This window comes from Megachile rotundata, chromosome 12, assembly GCF_050947335.1.
Source record: "Megachile rotundata isolate GNS110a chromosome 12, iyMegRotu1, whole genome shotgun sequence".
Taxonomy (NCBI): domain Eukaryota; kingdom Metazoa; phylum Arthropoda; class Insecta; order Hymenoptera; family Megachilidae; genus Megachile; species Megachile rotundata.
The window spans coordinates 1,581,793-1,606,190 of NC_134994.1; positions in this window are offsets into that span (position 1 = coordinate 1,581,793).

A 24,398-nucleotide genomic window follows, 5' to 3' on the forward strand; every position below is an offset into this window, starting at 1 on the left:
TAGTTGTATGATTGTGATTGTATGATTGTGATTGTATGATTGTGATTGTATGATTGTGATTGTATCATTGTGATTGTATGATTGTGATTGTATGATTGTGATTGTATGATTGTGATTGTATGATTGTGATTGTATGATTGTGATTGTATGATTGTGATTGTATGATTGTGATTGTATGATTGTGATTGTATGATTGTGATTGTATGATTGTGATTGTATGATTGTGATTGTATGATTGAGTTTGTACGATTGTGGTTGTTGTGATTGTGTTGCTATGTTTCTCTATGTATGACTGTGATTGTATGATAGTGATTGTGTGAATGTGGTTGTCTGATTGTGATTGTATGATTGCGAATGCAGGATTGTGATTGTGATTCTATGATTTTGATTGTGTGATTGTGTTCCTATGATTCTCATTGTATAACTGTGATTGTATGATAGTGATTGTGTGATTGTGGTTGTCTGATTCTGATTGTATGATTGCGAATGCAGGATTGTGATTGTGATTGTATGATTGCGATTGTGTGATTGTGATTGTATGATTGTGATTGTATGACTGTGATTGTATCTTTGTGATTGTATGATTGTGATTGTACGATTGTGATTGTACGATTGTGATTGTACGATTGCGATTTTATAATTGTGACATTATCATTGTAACTGTATGATATTGATTTTGTGAATGTGATTGTGATTGCATGATCGCAATTGTATGATTGTGAATGTATGATTATGATTCTCTGATTGCAATTGTCTGATTGCGATTGTGTGATTGTGAATGTATCATTCTGACTCTATGATTGTGATTCCATGATTGTGATTGTATGATTGTAATTGTATGAATGTGATTGTATGATTGTGATTGTTTGATTGTGATTGTGTGATTGCGTTTGTATGATTCTAATTGTATGCATGTGAATGTATAATTCTGATTGTATGTTCGTGATAATATGATTGCGATTGCATGATTGAGATTGTATAATTGTGATTGTATGATTGTGATTGTAGGATTGTGATTGTATGATTGTGATTGTATGATTGTGATTGTATGATTGTGATTGTATGATTGTGATTGTATGATTGTGATTGTATGATTGTGATCGTATGATTGTGATTGTATGATTGTGAATGTATGACTGTGATTGTATGATTATGCTTGTATGATTCTAATTGAATGATTATGATTGTATGATTGTGATTGTATGATTGTGATTGTATGATAGTGATTGTATGATAGTGATTGCATGATTGTGATTGTATGATAGTGATTGTGTGATTGTGTTGGTATGATTCTAATTGTATGCATGTGAATGTATTATTCTGGTTGCATGCTCGTGATTATATGATTGGGATTGTATGTTTGTGATTGTATGATTGTGATTGTATGATTCTGATTGTATGATTGTGATTGTATGATTGTGATTTTATGATTGTGATTGTATGATAGTGATTGTATGATTGTGATTGTATGATTGTGATTGTATGATTGTGATTGTATGATTGTGATTTTATGATTGTGATTGTATGATTGTGATTGTATGATTGTGATTGTATGATTGTGATTGTATGATTGCGATTGTATGTTTGTGATCGTATGATTGTGATTGTATGATTGTGAATATATGACTGTGATTGTATGATTGTGGTTGTACGATTATGACTGTACGATTGTCATTGTACGATTGTCATTATATGATTGTGACTGTATGCTTGTAACTGTATGATATTGATTGTGTGAATGCGATTGTGATTGCATGATCGCAATTGTATGATTGTGAATGTATGATTATGATTCTCTGATTGCAATTGTCTGATTGCGATTGTGTGATTGTGAATGTATGATTCTGACTCTATGATTGTGATTCCATGATTGTGATTGTATGATTGTAATTGTATGAATGTGATTGTATGATTGTGATTGTTTGATTGTGATAATATGATTGCGATTGTATGACTGTGATTGTATGATTGCGATTGTATGATTGTGATTGTGTGATTGTGTTTGTATGATTCTAATTGTATGCATGTGAATGTATAATTCTGATTGTATGTTCGTGATAATATGATTGCGATTGTATGTTTGTGATTGTATGATTGTGATTGTATGATTGTGATTGTAAGATTGTGATTGTATGATTGTGATTGTATGATTGTGATTGTATGATTCTACTTGGGTGATTGTGGTTGTATGATTGTGAATATATAATTGTATTTGCGTGATTGTTATTGCCGGATTGCTATTGTATAATGCTGATTGTATGATTGTGATTGTGTGATTGTGATTGTACGATTGTGGTTCCATGATTGCGATTGTATGTCGGTGATTGTATGATTGCGATTGTATGATTGTGATTGTATGATCGTGATTGCATGATTGTGATTCTATGATTGTCATTGTATGATTGTGGTTTTATGATTGTGATTGTATGATTGTGATTGTAGGATTGTGATTGTATGATTGTGATTGTATGATTGTGATTGTATGATTCTACTCGGGTGATTGTGGTTGTATGATTGTGAATATATAATTGTATTTGCGTGATTGTTATTGCCGGATTGCTATTGTATAATGCTGATTGTATGATAGTGATTGTGTGATTGTGATTGTACGATTGTGGTTCTATGATTGCGATTGTATGTTGGTGATTGTATGATTGTGATTGTATGATTATGATTCTCTGATTGCGATTGTGTGATTGTGAATGTATGATTCTGACTCTATGATTGTGATTCCATGATTGTGATTGTATGATTGTAATTGTATGAATGTGATTGTATGATTGTGATTGTCTGATTGTGACTGTGTGATTACGTTTGTATGATTCTAATTGTATTCATGTGAATGTATAATTCTGATTGCATGTTTGTGATAATAAGATTGCGATTGTATGATTGAGATTGTATGATTGTGATTGTGTGATTGTGATTGTGATTGTGATTCTATGATTGTATTTTATGATTCTGATTATATGATTCTGATTATGTGATTGTGTTTGTATGATTCTAATTGTAAGTATATATATGTATAATTGTGATTGCGTGATTGTGATTGTATGATTGTGGATGTATGATGATGACTGTATGATTGCGATTGTCTGATTGCGATTGTGTGATTGTGATTGTAAGATTGTGATTGTATGATTGTGATTGTATGATTGTGATCGTATGATTGTGATCGTATGATTGTGATCGTATGATTGTGATTGTATGATTGTGATTGTATGACTGCGATTGTATGACTGTGATTGTATGACTGTGATTGTATAATTGTGATTGTATAATTGTGATTGCATGATTGTGATTGTATGATTGTCATTGTACGATTGTGGTTGTACGATTGTGATTGTAGGATTGTGATTGTAGGATTGTGATTGTATAATTGTGATTGTATGATTGTGATTGTATGATTGTGATTGTATGATTGTGATTGTATGATTGAGATTCTATGATTGTGATTGTAGGATTGTGATTGTATGATTGCGATTGTCTGATTGCGATTGTGTGATTGTGAATGTATGATTGTGATTGTATGATTGTGATTCTATGATTGTGATTGTATGATTGTAATTGTATGATTGTGATTGTATGATTGTGATTGTATGATTGCGATTGTAGGGTTGTGATTGTGAGATTGTGATTGTATGATTGTATTTGTATGATTGTGATTACATGATTGAGATTCTATGATTGTGATTGTATGATAGTGATTGTGTGATTGTGATTGTATGATTGTGTTTTTATAATTGTGACTGAATGATTTTAGTTGTATGATTGTGATTGTATGATTGTGATTGTATGATTGTGATTGTATGATTGTGATTGTATGATTGTGATTGTATCATTGTGATTGTATGATTGTGATTGTATGATTGTGATTGTATGATTGTGATTGTATGATTGTGATTGTATGATTGTGATTGTATGATTGTGATTGTATGATTGTGATTGTATGATTGTGATTGTATGATTGTGATTGTATGATTGAGTTTGTACGATTGTGGTTGTTGTGATTGTGTTGCTATGTTTCTCTATGTATGACTGTGATTGTATGATAGTGATTGTGTGAATGTGGTTGTCTGATTGTGATTGTATGATTGCGAATGCAGGATTGTGATTGTGATTCTATGATTTTGATTGTGTGATTGTGTTCCTATGATTCTCATTGTATAACTGTGATTGTATGATAGTGATTGTGTGATTGTGGTTGTCTGATTCTGATTGTATGATTGCGAATGCAGGATTGTGATTGTGATTGTATGATTGCGATTGTGTGATTGTGATTGTATGATTGTGATTGTATGACTGTGATTGTATCTTTGTGATTGTATGATTGTGATTGTACGATTGTGATTGTACGATTGTGATTGTACGATTGCGATTTTATAATTGTGACATTATCATTGTAACTGTATGATATTGATTTTGTGAATGTGATTGTGATTGCATGATCGCAATTGTATGATTGTGAATGTATGATTATGATTCTCTGATTGCAATTGTCTGATTGCGATTGTGTGATTGTGAATGTATCATTCTGACTCTATGATTGTGATTCCATGATTGTGATTGTATGATTGTAATTGTATGAATGTGATTGTATGATTGTGATTGTTTGATTGTGATTGTGTGATTGCGTTTGTATGATTCTAATTGTATGCATGTGAATGTATAATTCTGATTGTATGTTCGTGATAATATGATTGCGATTGCATGATTGAGATTGTATAATTGTGATTGTATGATTGTGATTGTAGGATTGTGATTGTATGATTGTGATTGTATGATTGTGATTGTATGATTGTGATTGTATGATTGTGATTGTATGATTGTGATTGTACGATTGTGATCGTATGATTGTGATTGTATGATTGTGAATGTATGACTGTGATTGTATGATTATGCTTGTATGATTCTAATTGAATGATTATGATTGTATGATTGTGATTGTATGATTGTGATTGTATGATAGTGATTGTATGATAGTGATTGCATGATTGTGATTGTATGATAGTGATTGTGTGATTGTGTTGGTATGATTCTAATTGTATGCATGTGAATGTATTATTCTGGTTGCATGCTCGTGATTATATGATTGGGATTGTATGTTTGTGATTGTATGATTGTGATTGTATGATTCTGATTGTATGATTGTGATTGTATGATTGTGATTTTATGATTGTGATTGTATGATAGTGATTGTATGATTGTGATTGTATGATTGTGATTGTATGATTGTGATTGTATGATTGTGATTTTATGATTGTGATTGTATGATTGTGATTGTATGATTGTGATTGTATGATTGCGATTGTATGTTTGTGATCGTATGATTGTGATTGTATGATTGTGAATATATGACTGTGATTGTATGATTGTGGTTGTACGATTATGACTGTACGATTGTCATTGTACGATTGTCATTATATGATTGTGACTGTATGCTTGTAACTGTATGATATTGATTGTGTGAATGTGATTGTGATTGCATGATCGCAATTGTATGATTGTGAATGTATGATTATGATTCTCTGATTGCAATTGTATGATTGCGATTGTGTGATTGTGAATGTATGATTCTTATTGTATGATTGTGATTCTATGATTGCGATTGTATGATTGTAATTGTATGAATGTAATTGTATGATTGTGCTTGCTTGATTGTGATTGTATGATTGCGTTTGTATGATTCTAATTGTATGCATGTGAATGTATAACTCTGATTGTATGTTTGTGATAATATGATTGCGATTGCATGATTGAGATTGTATGATTGTGATTGTATGATTGTGATTGTAGGATTGTGATTGTATGATTGTGATTGTAAGATTGTAATTGTATGATTGTGATTGGATGATTTTGATTGTATAATTGTGATTGTATGATTGTAACCGTATGATAGTGATTGTGTGAATGTGATTGTAGGATTGTAATTGTATGATTATGCTTGTATGATTCTAATTGAATGATTATGATTGTATGATTGTGATTGTATGATTGTGATTGTATGATAGTGATTGTATGATAGTGATTGCATGATTGTGATTGTATGATAGTGATTGTGTGATTGTGTTGGTATGGCTCTAATTGTACGCATGTGAATGTATTATTCTGGTTGCATGCTCGTGATTATATGATTGGGATTGTATGTTTGTGATTGTATGATTGTGATTGTATGATTGTGATTGTATGATTGTGATTTTATGATTGTGATTGTATGATTGTGATTGTATGATTGCGATTGTTTGATTGTGATAATATGATTGCGATTGTATGACTGTGATTGTATGATTGCGATTGTATGATTGTGATTGTATGATTGTGATTGTACGATTGTGATTGTACGATTGTGATTGTACGATTGTGTTTGTACGATTGTGATTTTATAATTGTGACATTATCATTGTAACTGTATGATATTGATTGTGTGAATGTGATTGTGATTGCATGATCGCAATTGTATGATTGTGAATGTATGATTATGATTCTCTGATTGCAATTGTCTGATTGCGATTGTGTGATTGTGAATGTATGATTCTGACTCTATGATTGTGATTCCATGATTGTGATTGTATGATTGTAATTGTATGAATGTGATTGTATGATTGTGATTGTTTGATTGTGATAATATGATTGCGATTGTATGACTGTGATTGTATGATTGCGATTGTATGATTGTGATTGTGTGATTGTGTTTGTATGATTCTAATTGTATGCATGTGAATGTATAATTCTGATTGTATGTTCGTGATAATATGATTGCGATTGTATGTTTGTGATTGTATGATTGTGATTGTATGATTGTGATTGTAAGATTGTGATTGTATGATTGTGATTGTATGATTGTGATTGTATGATTCTACTTGGGTGATTGTGGTTGTATGATTGTGAATATATAATTGTATTTGCGTGATTGTTATTGCCGGATTGCTATTGTATAATGCTGATTGTATGATAGTGATTGTGTGATTGTGATTGTACGATTGTGGTTCCATGATTGCGATTGTATGTCGGTGATTGTATGATTGCGATTGTATGATTGTGATTGTATGATCGTGATTGTATGATCGTGATTGCATGATTGTGATTCTATGATTGTCATTGTATGATTGTGGTTTTATGATTGTGATTGTATGATTGTGATTGTAGGATTGTGATTGTATGATTGTGATTGTATGATTGTGATTGTATGATTCTACTCGGGTGATTGTGGTTGTATGATTGTGAATATATAATTGTATTTGCGTGATTGTTATTGCCGGATTGCTATTGTATAATGCTGATTGTATGATAGTGATTGTGTGATTGTGATTGTACGATTGTGGTTCTATGATTGCGATTGTATGTTGGTGATTGTATGATTGTGATTGTATGATTATGATTCTCTGATTGCGATTGTGTGATTGTGAATGTATGATTCTGACTCTATGATTGTGATTCCATGATTGTGATTGTATGATTGTAATTGTATGAATGTGATTGTATGATTGTGATTGTCTGATTGTGACTGTGTGATTACGTTTGTATGATTCTAATTGTATTCATGTGAATGTATAATTCTGATTGCATGTTTGTGATAATAAGATTGCGATTGTATGATTGAGATTGTATGATTGTGATTGTGTGATTGTGATTGTGATTGTGATTCTATGATTGTATTTTATGATTCTGATTATATGATTCTGATTATGTGATTGTGTTTGTATGATTCTAATTGTAAGTATATATATGTATAATTGTGATTGCGTGATTGTGATTGTATGATTGTGGTTCTATGATTGCGATTGTATGTTGGTGATTGTATGATTGTGATTGTATGATTATGATTCTCTGATTGCGATTGTGTGATTGTGAATGTATGATTCTGACTCTATGATTGTGATTCCATGATTGTGATTGTATGATTGTAATTGTATGAATGTGATTGTATGATTGTGATTGTCTGATTGTGACTGTGTGATTACGTTTGTATGATTCTAATTGTATTCATGTGAATGTATAATTCTGATTGCATGTTTGTGATAATAAGATTGCGATTGTATGATTGAGATTGTATGATTGTGATTGTGTGATTGTGATTGTGATTGTGATTCTATGATTGTATTTTATGATTCTGATTATATGATTCTGATTATGTGATTGTGTTTGTATGATTCTAATTGTAAGTATATATATGTATAATTGTGATTGCGTGATTGTGATTGTATGATTGTGGATGTATGATGATGACTGTATGATTGCGATTGTCTGATTGCGATTGTGTGATTGTGATTGTAAGATTGTGATTGTATGATTGTGATTGTATGATTGTGATCGTATGATTGTGATCGTATGATTGTGATCGTATGATTGTGATTGTATGATTGTGATTGTATGACTGCGATTGTATGACTGTGATTGTATGACTGTGATTGTATAATTGTGATTGTATAATTGTGATTGCATGATTGTGATTGTATGATTGTCATTGTACGATTGTGGTTGTACGATTGTGATTGTAGGATTGTGATTGTAGGATTGTGATTGTATAATTGTGATTGTATGATTGTGATTGTATGATTGTGATTGTATGATTGTGATTGTATGATTGAGATTCTATGATTGTGATTGTAGGATTGTGATTGTATGATTGCGATTGTCTGATTGCGATTGTGTGATTGTGAATGTATGATTGTGATTGTATGATTGTGATTCTATGATTGTGATTGTATGATTGTAATTGTATGATTGTGATTGTATGATTGTGATTGTATGATTGCGATTGTAGGGTTGTGATTGTGAGATTGTGATTGTATGATTGTATTTGTATGATTGTGATTACATGATTGAGATTCTATGATTGTGATTGTATGATAGTGATTGTGTGATTGTGATTGTATGATTGTGTTTTTATAATTGTGACTGAATGATTTTAGTTGTATGATTGTGATTGTATGATTGTGATTGTATGATTGTGATTGTATGATTGTGATTGTATGATTGTGATTGTATCATTGTGATTGTATGATTGTGATTGTATGATTGTGATTGTATGATTGTGATTGTATGATTGTGATTGTATGATTGTGATTGTATGATTGTGATTGTATGATTGTGATTGTATGATTGTGATTGTATGATTGTGATTGTATGATTGTGATTGTATGATTGAGTTTGTACGATTGTGGTTGTTGTGATTGTGTTGCTATGTTTCTCTATGTATGACTGTGATTGTATGATAGTGATTGTGTGAATGTGGTTGTCTGATTGTGATTGTATGATTGCGAATGCAGGATTGTGATTGTGATTCTATGATTTTGATTGTGTGATTGTGTTCCTATGATTCTCATTGTATAACTGTGATTGTATGATAGTGATTGTGTGATTGTGGTTGTCTGATTCTGATTGTATGATTGCGAATGCAGGATTGTGATTGTGATTGTATGATTGCGATTGTGTGATTGTGATTGTATGATTGTGATTGTATGACTGTGATTGTATCTTTGTGATTGTATGATTGTGATTGTACGATTGTGATTGTACGATTGTGATTGTACGATTGCGATTTTATAATTGTGACATTATCATTGTAACTGTATGATATTGATTTTGTGAATGTGATTGTGATTGCATGATCGCAATTGTATGATTGTGAATGTATGATTATGATTCTCTGATTGCAATTGTCTGCTTGCGATTGTGTGATTGTGAATGTATCATTCTGACTCTATGATTGTGATTCCATGATTGTGATTGTATGATTGTAATTGTATGAATGTGATTGTATGATTGTGATTGTTTGATTGTGATTGTGTGATTGCGTTTGTATGATTCTAATTGTATGCATGTGAATGTATAATTCTGATTGTATGTTCGTGATAATATGATTGCGATTGCATGATTGAGATTGTATAATTGTGATTGTATGATTGTGATTGTAGGATTGTGATTGTATGATTGTGATTGTATGATTGTGATTGTATGATTGTGATTGTATGATTGTGATTGTATGATTGTGATTGTATGATTGTGATCGTATGATTGTGATTGTATGATTGTGAATGTATGACTGTGATTGTATGATTATGCTTGTATGATTCTAATTGAATGATTATGATTGTATGATTGTGATTGTATGATTGTGATTGTATGATAGTGATTGTATGATAGTGATTGCATGATTGTGATTGTATGATAGTGATTGTGTGATTGTGTTGGTATGATTCTAATTGTATGCATGTGAATGTATTATTCTGGTTGCATGCTCGTGATTATATGATTGGGATTGTATGTTTGTGATTGTATGATTGTGATTGTATGTTTGTGATCGTATGATTGTGATTGTATGATTGTGAATATATGACTGTGATTGTATGATTGTGGTTGTACGATTATGACTGTACCATTGTGATTGTACGATTGTCATTTTATGATTGTGACTGTATGCTAGTAAGTGTATGATATTGATTGTGTGAATGTGATTGTGATTGCATGATAGCAATTGTATGATTGTGAATGTATGATTATGATTCTCTGATTGCGATTGTCTGATTGCGATTGTGTGATTGTGATTGTATGATTGTAATTGTATGATTGTGATTGTATGATTGTGGTTGTATGTTTGTGATCGTATGATTGTGATTGTATGATTCTGAATATATGACTGTGATTGTATGATTGTGGTTGTACGATTATGACTGTACGATTGTCATTGTACGATTGTCATTATATGATTGTGACTGTATGCTTGTAACTGTATGATATTGATTGTGTGAATGTGATTGTGATTGCATGATCGCAATTGTATGATTGTGAATGTATGATTATGATTCTCTGATTGCAATTGTATGATTGCGATTGTGTGATTGTGAATGTATGATTCTTATTGTATGATTGTGATTCTATGATTGCGATTGTATGATTGTAATTGTATGAATGTAATTGTATGATTGTGATTGCTTGATTGTGATTGTATGATTGCGTTTGTATGATTCTAATTGTATGCATGTGAATGTATAATTCTGATTGTATGTTTGTGATAATATGATTGCGATTGCATGATTGAGATTGTATGATTGTGATTGTATGATTGTGATTGTAGGATTGTGATTGTATGATTGTGATTGTAAGATTGTAATTGTATGATTGTGATTGGATGATTTTGATTGTATAATTGTGATTGTATGATTGTAACCGTATGATAGTGATTGTGTGAATGTGATTGTAGGATTGTAATTGTATGATTATGCTTGTATGATTCTAATTGAATGATTATGATTGTATGATTGTGATTGTATGATTGTGATTGTATGATAGTGATTGTATGATAGTGATTGCATGATTGTGATTGTATGATAGTGATTGTGTGATTGTGTTGGTATGATTCTAATTGTATGCATGTGAATGTATTATTCTGGTTGCATGCTCGTGATTATATGATTGGGATTGTATGTTTGTGATTGTATGATTGTGATTGTATGATTCTGATTGTATGATTGTGATTGTATGATTGTGATTGTATGATTGTGATTGTATGATTGTGATTGTATGATTGTGATTGTATGATTGTGATTGTATGATTGTGATTGTATGATTGTGATTGTATGATTGTGATTGTATGATTGTGATTGTATGATTGAGTTTGTACGATTGTGGTTGTTGTGATTGTGTTGCTATGTTTCTCTATGTATGACTGTGATTGTATGATAGTGATTGTGTGAATGTGGTTGTCTGATTGTGATTGTATGATTGCGAATGCAGGATTGTGATTGTGATTCTATGATTTTGATTGTGTGATTGTGTTCCTATGATTCTCATTGTATAACTGTGATTGTATGATAGTGATTGTGTGATTGCGTTTGTATGATTCTAATTGTATGCATGTGAATGTATAATTCTGATTGTATGTTCGTGATAATATGATTGCGATTGCATGATTGAGATTGTATAATTGTGATTGTATGATTGTGATTGTAGGATTGTGATTGTATGATTGTGATTGTATGATTGTGATTGTATGATTGTGATTGTATGATTGTGATTGTATGATTGTGATTGTATGATTGTGATTGTATGATTGTGATCGTATGATTGTGATTGTATGATTGTGAATGTATGACTGTGATTGTATGATTATGCTTGTATGATTCTAATTGAATGATTATGATTGTATGATTGTGATTGTATGATTGTGATTGTATGATAGTGATTGTATGATAGTGATTGCATGATTGTGATTGTATGATAGTGATTGTGTGATTGTGTTGGTATGATTCTAATTGTATGCATGTGAATGTATTATTCTGGTTGCATGCTCGTGATTATATGATTGGGATTGTATGTTTGCGATTGTATGATTGTGATTGTATGATTCTGATTGTATGATTGTGATTGTATGATTGTGATTTTATGATTGTGATTGTATGATAGTGATTGTATGATTGTGATTGTATGATTGTGATTGTATGATTGTGATTGTATGATTGTGATTGTATGATTGTGATTGTATGATTGTGATTGTACGATTGTGATTGTATGATTGTGATTGTATGTTTGTGATCGTATGATTGTGATTGTATGATTGTGAATATATGACTGTGATTGTATGATTGTGGTTGTACGATTATGACTGTACCATTGTGATTGTACGATTGTCATTTTATGATTGTGACTGTATGCTAGTAAGTGTATGATATTGATTGTGCGAATGTGATTGTGATTGCATGATAGCAATTGTATGATTGTGAATGTATGATTATGATTCTCTGATTGCGATTGTCTGATTGCGATTGTGTGATTGTGATTGTATGATTGTAATTGTATGATTGTGATTGTATGATTGTGGTTGTATGTTTGTGATCGTATGATTGTGATTGTATGATTCTGAATATATGACTGTGATTGTATGATTGTGGTTGTACGATTATGACTGTACGATTGTCATTGTACGATTGTCATTATATGATTGTGACTGTATGCTTGTAACTGTATGATATTGATTGTGCGAATGTGATTGTGATTGCATGATCGCAATTTTATGATTGTGAATGTGTGATTATGATTCTCTGATTGCAATTGTATGATTGCGATTGTGTGATTGTGAATGTATGATTCTTATTGTATGATTGTGATTCTATGATTGCGATTGTATGATTGTAATTGTATGAATGTAATTGTATGATTGTGATTGCTTGATTGTGATTGTATGATTGCGTTTGTATGATTCTAATTGTATGCATGTGAATGTATAATTCTGATTGTATGTTTGTGATAATATGATTGCGATTGCATGATTGAGATTGTATGATTGTGATTGTATGATTGTGATTGTAGGATTGTGATTGTATGATTGTGATTGTAAGATTGTAATTGTATGATTGTGATTGGATGATTTTGATTGTATAATTGTGATTGTATGATTGTAACCGTATGATAGTGATTGTGTGAATGTGATTGTAGGATTGTAATTGTATGATTATGCTTGTATGATTCTAATTGAATGATTATGATTGTATGATTGTGATTGTATGATTGTGATTGTATGATAGTGATTGTATGATAGTGATTGCATGATTGTGATTGTATGATAGTGATTGTGTGATTGTGTTGGTATGATTCTAATTGTATGCATGTGAATGTATTATTCTGGTTGCATGCTCGTGATTATATGATTGGGATTGTATGTTTGTGATTGTATGATTGTGATTGTATGATTCTGATTGTATGATTGTGATTGTATGATTGTGATTTTATGATTGTGATTGTATGATAGTGATTGTATGATTGTGATTGTATGATTGTGATTGTATGATTGTGATTGTATGACTGTGATTGTATGATTGTGATTGTATGATTGTGATTGTATGATTGTGATTGTATGATTGTGATTGTATGTTTGTGATCGTATGATTGTGATTGTATGATTGTGAATATATGACTGTGATTGTATGATTGTGGTTGTACGATTATGACTGTACCATTGTGATTGTACGATTGTCATTTTATGATTGTGACTGTATGCTAGTAAGTGTATGATATTGATTGTGTGAATGTGATTGTGATTGCATGATAGCAATTGTATGATTGTGAATGTATGATTATGATTCTCTGATTGCGATTGTCTGATTGCGATTGTGTGATTGTGATTGTATGATTGTAATTGTATGATTGTGATTGTATGATTGTGGTTGTATGTTTGTGATCGTATGATTGTGATTGTATGATTGTGAATATATGACTGTGATTGTATGATTGTGGTTGTACGATTATGACTGTACGATTGTCATTGTACGATTGTCATTATATGATTGTGACTGTATGCTTGTAACTGTATGATATTGATTGTGTGAATGTGATTGTGATTGCATGATCGCAATTGTATGATTGTGAATGTATGATTATGATTCTCTGATTGCAATTGTATGATTGCGATTGTGTGATTGTGAATGTATGATTCTTATTGTATGATTGTGATTCTATGATTGCGATTGTATGATTGTAATTGTATGAATGTAATTGTATGATTGTGATTGCTTGATTGTGATTGTATGATTGTGTTTGTATGATTCTAATTGTATGCATGTGAATGTATAATTCTGATTGTATGTTTGTGATAATATGATTGCGATTGCATGATTGAGATTGTATGATTGTGATTGTATGATTGTGATTGTAGGATTGTGATTGTATGATTGTGATTGTAAGATTGTAATTGTATGATTGTGATTGGATGATTTTGATTGTATAATTGTGATTGTATGATTGTAACCGTATGATAGTGATTGTGTGAATGTGATTGTAGGATTGTAATTGTATGATTATGCTTGTATGATTCTAATTGAATGATTATGATTGTATGATTGTGATTGTATGATTGTGATTGTATGATAGTGATTGTATGATAGTGATTGCATGATTGTGATTGTATGATAGTGATTGTGTGATTGTGTTGGTATGGCTCTAATTGTACGCATGTGAATGTATTATTCTGGTTGCATGCTCGTGATTATATGATTGGGATTGTATGTTTGTGATTGTATGATTGTGATTGTATGATTGTGATTGTATGATTGTGATTTTATGATTGTGATTGTATGATTGTGATTGTATGATTGCGATTGTTTGATTGTGATAATATGATTGCGATTGTATGACTGTGATTGTATGATTGCGATTGTATGATTGTGATTGTGTGATTGTGATTGTACGATTGTGATTGTACGATTGTGATTGTACGATTGTGTTTGTACGATTGTGATTTTATAATTGTGACATTATCATTGTAACTGTATGATATTGATTGTGTGAATGTGATTGTGATTGCATGATCGCAATTGTATGATTGTGAATGTATGATTATGATTCTCTGATTGCAATTGTCTGATTGCGATTGTGTGATTGTGAATGTATGATTCTGACTCTATGATTGTGATTCCATGATTGTGATTGTATGATTGTAATTGTATGAATGTGATTGTATGATTGTGATTGTTTGATTGTGATAATATGATTGCGATTGTATGACTGTGATTGTATGATTGCGATTGTATGATTGTGATTGTGTGATTGTGTTTGTATGATTCTAATTGTATGCATGTGAATGTATAATTCTGATTGTATGTTCGTGATAATATGATTGCGATTGTATGTTTGTGATTGTATGATTGTGATTGTATGATTGTGATTGTAAGATTGTGATTGTATGATTGTGATTGTATGATTGTGATTGTATGATTCTACTTGGGTGATTGTGGTTGTATGATTGTGAATATATAATTGTATTTGCGTGATTGTTATTGCCGGATTGCTATTGTATAATGCTGATTGTATGATAGTGATTGTGTGATTGTGATTGTACGATTGTGGTTCCATGATTGCGATTGTATGTCGGTGATTGTATGATTGCGATTGTATGATTGTGATTGTATGATCGTGATTGCATGATTGTGATTCTATGATTGTCATTGTATGATTGTGGTTTTATGATTGTGATTGTATGATTGTGATTGTAGGATTGTGATTGTATGATTGTGATTGTATGATTGTGATTCTATGATTCTACTCGGGTGATTGTGGTTGTATGATTGTGAATATATAATTGTATTTGCGTGATTGTTATTGCCGGATTGCTATTGTATAATGCTGATTGTATGATAGTGATTGTGTGATTGTGATTGTACGATTGTGGTTCTATGATTGCGATTGTATGTTGGTGATTGTATGATTGTGTTTGTATGATTATGATTCTCTGATTGCGATTGTGTGATTGTGAATGTATGATTCTGACTCTATGATTGTGATTCCATGATTGTGATTGTATGATTGTAATTGTATGAATGTGATTGTATGATTGTGATTGTCTGATTGTGACTGTGTGATTACGTTTGTATGATTCTAATTGTATCCATGTGAATGTATAATTCTGATTGCATGTTTGTGATAATAAGATTGCGATTGTATGATTGAGATTGTATGATTGTGATTGTGTGATTGTGATTGTGATTGTGATTCTATGATTGTATTTTATGATTCTGATTATATGATTCTGATTATGTGATTGTGTTTGTATGATTCTAATTGTAAGTATATATATGTATAATTGTGATTGCGTGATTGTGATTGTATGATTGTGGATGTATGATGATGACTGTATGATTGCGATTGTCTGATTGCGATTGTGTGATTGTGATTGTATGATTGTGATTGTATGATTGTGATTGTATGATTGTGATCGTATGATTGTGATCGTATGATTGTGATCGTATGATTGTGATTGTATGATTGTGATTGTATGACTGCGATTGTATGACTGTGATTGTATGACTGTGATTGTATAATTGTGATTGTATAATTGTGATTGCATGATTGTGATTGTATGATTGTCATTGTACGATTGTGGTTGTACGATTGTGATTGTAGGATTGTGATTGTAGGATTGTGATTGTATAATTGTGATTGTATGATTGTGATTGTATGATTGTGATTGTATGATTGTGATTGTATGATTGAGATTCTATGATTGTGATTGTAGGACTGTGATTGTATGATTGCGATTGTCTGATTGCGATTGTGTGATTGTGAATGTATGATTGTGATTGTATGATTGTGATTCTATGATTGTGATTGTATGATTGTAATTGTATGATTGTGATTGTATGATTGTGATTGTATGATTGCGATTGTAGGGTTGTGATTGCGAGATTGTGATTGTATGATTGTATTTGTATGATTGTGATTACATGATTGAGATTCTATGATTGTGATTGTATGATAGTGATTGTGTGATTGTGATTGTATGATTGTGTTTTTATAATTGTGACTGAATGATTTTAGTTGTATGATTGTGATTGTATGATTGTGATTGTATGATTGTGATTGTATGATTGTGATTGTATGATTGTGATTGTATGATTGTGATTGTATGATTGTGATTGTATGATTGTGATTGTATGATTGTGATTGTATGATTGTGATTGTATGATTGTGATTGTATGATTGAGTTTGTACGATTGTGGTTGTTGTGATTGTGTTGCTATGTTTCTCTATGTATGACTATGATTGTATGATAGTGATTGTGTGAATGTGGTTGTCTGATTGTGATTGTATGATTGCGAATGCAGGATTGTGATTGTGATTCTATGATTTTGATTGTGTGATTGTGTTCCTATGATTCTCATTGTATAACTGTGATTGTATGATAGTGATTGTGTGATTGTGGTTGTCTGATTCTGATTGTATGATTGCGAATGCAGGATTGTGATTGTGATTGTATGATTGCGATTGTGTGATTGTGATTGTATGATTGTGATTGTATGACTGTGATTGTATCTTTGTGATTGTATGATTGTGATTGTACGATTGTGATTGTACGATTGTGATTGTACGATTGCGATTTTATAATTGTGACATTATCATTGTAACTGTATGATATTGATTTTGTGAATGTGATTGTGATTGCATGATCGCAATTGTATGATTGTGAATGTATGATTATGATTCTCTGATTGCAATTGTCTGATTGCGATTGTGTGATTGTGAATGTATCATTCTGACTCTATGATTGTGATTCCATGATTGTGATTGTATGATTGTAATTGTATGAATGTGATTGTATGATTGTGATTGTTTGATTGTGATTGTGTGATTGCGTTTGTATGATTCTAATTGTATGCATGTGAATGTATAATTCTGATTGTATGTTCGTGATAATATGATTGCGATTGCATGATTGAGATTGTATAATTGTGATTGTATGATTGTGATTGTAGGATTGTGATTGTATGATTGTGATTGTATGATTGTGATTGTATGATTGTGAATATATGACTGTGATTGTATGATTGTGGTTGTACGATTATGACTGTACCATTGTGATTGTACGATTGTCATTTTATGATTGTGACTGTATGCTAGTAAGTGTATGATATTGATTGTGTGAATGTGATTGTGATTGCATGATAGCAATTGTATGATTGTGAATGTATGATTATGATTCTCTGATTGCGATTGTCTGATTGCGATTGTGTGATTGTGATTGTATGATTGTAATTGTATGATTGTGATTGTATGATTGTGGTTGTATGTTTGTGATCGTATGATTGTGATTGTATGATTCTGAATATATGACTGTGATTGTATGATTGTGGTTGTACGATTATGACTGTACGATTGTCATTGTACGATTGTCATTATATGATTGTGACTGTATGCTTGTAACTGTATGATATTGATTGTGTGAATGTGATTGTGATTGCATGATCGCAATTGTATGATTGTGAATGTATGATTATGATTCTCTGATTGCAATTGTATGATTGCGATTGTGTGATTGTGAATGTATGATTCTTATTGTATGATTGTGATTCTATGATTGCGATTGTATGATTGTAATTGTATGAATGTAATTGTATGATTGTGATTGCTTGATTGTGATTGTATGATTGCGTTTGTATGATTCTAATTGTATGCATGTGAATGTATAATTCTGATTGTATGTTTGTGATAATATGATTGCGATTGCGTGATTGAGATTGTATGATTGTGATTGTATGATTGTGATTGTAGGATTGTGATTGTATGATTGTGATTGTAAGATTGTAATTGTATGATTGTGATTGGATGATTTTGATTGTATAATTGTGATTGTATGATTGTAACCGTATGATAGTGATTGTGTGAATGTGATTGTAGGATTGTAATTGTATGATTATGCTTGTATGATTCTAATTGAATGATTATGATTGTATGATTGTGATTGTATGATTGTGATTGTATGATAGTGATTGTATGATAGTGATTGCATGATTGTGATTGTATGATAGTGATTGTGTGATTGTGTTGGTATGATTCTAATTGTATGCATGTGAATGTATTATTCTGGTTGCATGCTCGTGATTATATGATTGGGATTGTATGTTTGCGATTGTATGATTGTGATTGTATGATTCTGATTGTATGATTGTGATTGTATGATTGTGATTTTATGATTGTGATTGTATGATAGTGATTGTATGATTGTGATTGTATGATTGTGATTGTATGATTGTGATTGTATGATTGTGATTGTATGATTGTGATTGTATGATTGTGATTGTACGATTGTGATTGTATGATTGTGATTGTATGTTTGTGATCGTATGATTGTGATTGTATGATTGTGAATATATGACTGTGATTGTATGATTGTGGTTGTACGATTATGACTGTACCATTGTGATTGTACGATTGTCATTTTATGATTGTGACTGTATGCTAGTAAGTGTATGATATTGATTGTGCGAATGTGATTGTGATTGCATGATAGCAATTGTATGATTGTGAATGTATGATTATGATTCTCTGATTGCGATTGTCTGATTGCGATTGTGTGATTGTGATTGTATGATTGTAATTGTATGATTGTGATTGTATGATTGTGGTTGTATGTTTGTGATCGTATGATTGTGATTGTATGATTCTGAATATATGACTGTGATTGTATGATTGTGGTTGTACGATTATGACTGTACGATTGTCATTGTACGATTGTCATTATATGATTGTGACTGTATGCTTGTAACTGTATGATATTGATTGTGTGAATGTGATTGTGATTGCATGATCGCAATTGTATGATTGTGAATGTGTGATTATGATTCTCTGATTGCAATTGTATGATTGCGATTGTGTGATTGTGAATGTATGATTCTTATTGTATGATTGTGATTGTATGATTGTGATTGTATGATTGAGATTCTATGATTGTGATTGTAGGATTGTGATTGTATGATTGCGATTGTCTGATTGCGATTGTGTGATTGTGAATGTATGATTGTGATTGTATGATTGTGATTCTATGATTGTGATTGTATGATTGTAATTGTATGATTGTGATTGTATGATTGTGATTGTATGATTGCGATTGTAGGGTTGTGATTGTGAGATTGTGATTGTATGATTGTATTTGTATGATTGTGATTACATGATTGAGATTCTATGATTGTGATTGTATGATAGTGATTGTGTGATTGTGATTGTATGATTGTGTTTTTATAATTGTGACTGAATGATTTTAGTTGTATGATTGTGATTGTATGATTGTGATTGTATGATTGTGATTGTATGATTGTGATTGTATGATTGTGATTGTATCATTGTGATTGTATGATTGTGATTGTATGATTGTGATTGTATGATTGTGATTGTATGATTGTGATTGTATGATTGTGATTGTATGATTGTGATTGTATGATTGTGATTGTAGGATTGTGATTGTATAATTGTGATTGTATGATTGTGATTGTATGATTGTGATTGTATGATTGTGATTGTATCATTGTGATTGTATGATTGTGATTGTATGATTGTGATTGTATGATTGTGATTGTATGATTGTGATTGTATGATTGTGATTGTATGATTGTGATTGTATGATTGTGATTGTATGATTGTGATTGTATGATTGAGTTTGTACGATTGTGGTTGTTGTGATTGTGTTGCTATGTTTCTCTATGTATGACTGTGATTGTATGATAGTGATTGTGTGAATGTGGTTGTCTGATTGTGATTGTATGATTGCGAATGCAGGATTGTGATTGTGATTCTATGATTTTGATTGTGTGATTGTGTTCCTATGATTCTCATTGTATAACTGTGATTGTATGATAGTGATTGTGTGATTGTGGTTGTCTGATTCTGATTGTATGATTGCGAATGCAGGATTGTGATTGTGATTGTATGATTGCGATTGTGTGATTGTGATTGTATGATTGTGATTGTATGACTGTGATTGTATCTTTGTGATTGTATGATTGTGATTGTACGATTGTGATTGTACGATTGTGATTGTACGATTGCGATTTTATAATTGTGACATTATCATTGTAACTGTATGATATTGATTTTGTGAATGTGATTGTGATTGCATGATCGCAATTGTATGATTGTGAATGTATGATTATGATTCTCTGATTGCAATTGTCTGCTTGCGATTGTGTGATTGTGAATGTATCATTCTGACTCTATGATTGTGATTCCATGATTGTGATTGTATGATTGTAATTGTATGAATGTGATTGTATGATTGTGATTGTTTGATTGTGATTGTGTGATTGCGTTTGTATGATTCTAATTGTATGCATGTGAATGTATAATTCTGATTGTATGTTCGTGATAATATGATTGCGATTGCATGATTGAGATTGTATAATTGTGATTGTATGATTGTGATTGTAGGATTGTGATTGTATGATTGTGATTGTATGATTGTGATTGTATGATTGTGATTGTATGATTGTGATTGTATGATTGTGATTGTATGATTGTGATCGTATGATTGTGATTGTATGATTGTGAATGTATGACTGTGATTGTATGATTATGCTTGTATGATTCTAATTGAATGATTATGATTGTATGATTGTGATTGTATGATTGTGATTGTATGATAGTGATTGTATGATAGTGATTGCATGATTGTGATTGTATGATAGTGATTGTGTGATTGTGTTGGTATGATTCTAATTGTATGCATGTGAATGTATTATTCTGGTTGCATGCTCGTGATTATATGATTGGGATTGTATGTTTGTGATTGTATGATTGTGATTGTATGTTTGTGATCGTATGATTGTGATTGTATGATTGTGAATATATGACTGTGATTGTATGATTGTGGTTGTACGATTATGACTGTACCATTGTGATTGTACGATTGTCATTTTATGATTGTGACTGTATGCTAGTAAGTGTATGATATTGATTGTGTGAATGTGATTGTGATTGCATGATAGCAATTGTATGATTGTGAATGTATGATTATGATTCTCTGATTGCGATTGTCTGATTGCGATTGTGTGATTGTGATTGTATGATTGTAATTGTATGATTGTGATTGTATGATTGTGGTTGTATGTTTGTGATCGTATGATTGTGATTGTATGATTCTGAATATATGACTGTGATTGTATGATTGTGGTTGTACGATTATGACTGTACGATTGTCATTGTACGATTGTCATTATATGATTGTGACTGTATGCTTGTAACTGTATGATATTGATTGTGTGAATGTGATTGTGATTGCATGATCGCAATTGTATGATTGTGAATGTATGATTATGATTCTCTGATTGCAATTGTATGATTGCGATTGTGTGATTGTGAATGTATGATTCTTATTGTATGATTGTGATTCTATGATTGCGATTGTATGATTGTAATTGTATGAATGTAATTGTATGATTGTGATTGCTTGATTGTGATTGTATGATTGCGTTTGTATGATTCTAATTGTATGCATGTGAATGTATAATTCTGATTGTATGTTTGTGATAATATGATTGCGATTGCATGATTGAGATTGTATGATTGTGATTGTATGATTGTGATTGTAGGATTGTGATTGTATGATTGTGATTGTAAGATTGTAATTGTATGATTGTGATTGGATGATTTTGATTGTATAATTGTGATTGTATGATTGTAACCGTATGATAGTGATTGTGTGAATGTGATTGTAGGATTGTAATTGTATGATTATGCTTGTATGATTCTAATTGAATGATTATGATTGTATGATTGTGATTGTATGATTGTGATTGTATGATAGTGATTGTATGATAGTGATTGCATGATTGTGATTGTATGATAGTGATTGTGTGATTGTGTTGGTATGATTCTAATTGTATGCATGTGAATGTATTATTCTGGTTGCATGCTCGTGATTATATGATTGGGATTGTATGTTTGTGATTGTATGATTGTGATTGTATGATTCTGATTGTATGATTGTGATTGTATGATTGTGATTGTATGATTGTGATTGTATGATTGTGATTGTATGATTGTGATTGTATGATTGTGATTGTATGATTGTGATTGTATGATTGTGATTGTATGATTGTGATTGTATGATTGTGATTGTATGATTGAGTTTGTACGATTGTGGTTGTTGTGATTGTGTTGCTATGTTTCTCTATGTATGACTGTGATTGTATGATAGTGATTGTGTGAATGTGGTTGTCTGATTGTGATTGTATGATTGCGAATGCAGGATTGTGATTGTGATTCTATGATTTTGATTGTGTGATTGTGTTCCTATGATTCTCATTGTATAACTGTGATTGTATGATAGTGATTGTGTGATTGCGTTTGTATGATTCTAATTGTATGCATGTGAATGTATAATTCTGATTGTATGTTCGTGATAATATGATTGCGATTGCATGATTGAGATTGTATAATTGTGATTGTATGATTGTGATTGTAGGATTGTGATTGTATGATTGTGATTGTATGATTGTGATTGTATGATTGTGATTGTATGATTGTGATTGTATGATTGTGATTGTATGATTGTGATTGTATGATTGTGATCGTATGATTGTGATTGTATGATTGTGAATGTATGACTGTGATTGTATGATTATGCTTGTATGATTCTAATTGAATGATTATGATTGTATGATTGTGATTGTATGATTGTGATTGTATGATAGTGATTGTATGATAGTGATTGCATGATTGTGATTGTATGATAGTGATTGTGTGATTGTGTTGGTATGATTCTAATTGTATGCATGTGAATGTATTATTCTGGTTGCATGCTCGTGATTATATGATTGGGATTGTATGTTTGCGATTGTATGATTGTGATTGTATGATTCTGATTGTATGATTGTGATTGTATGATTGTGATTTTATGATTGTGATTGTATGATAGTGATTGTATGATTGTGATTGTATGATTGTGATTGTATGATTGTGATTGTATGATTGTGATTGTATGATTGTGATTGTATGATTGTGATTGTACGATTGTGATTGTATGATTGTGATTGTATGTTTGTGATCGTATGATTGTGATTGTATGATTGTGAATATATGACTGTGATTGTATGATTGTGGTTGTACGATTATGACTGTACCATTGTGATTGTACGATT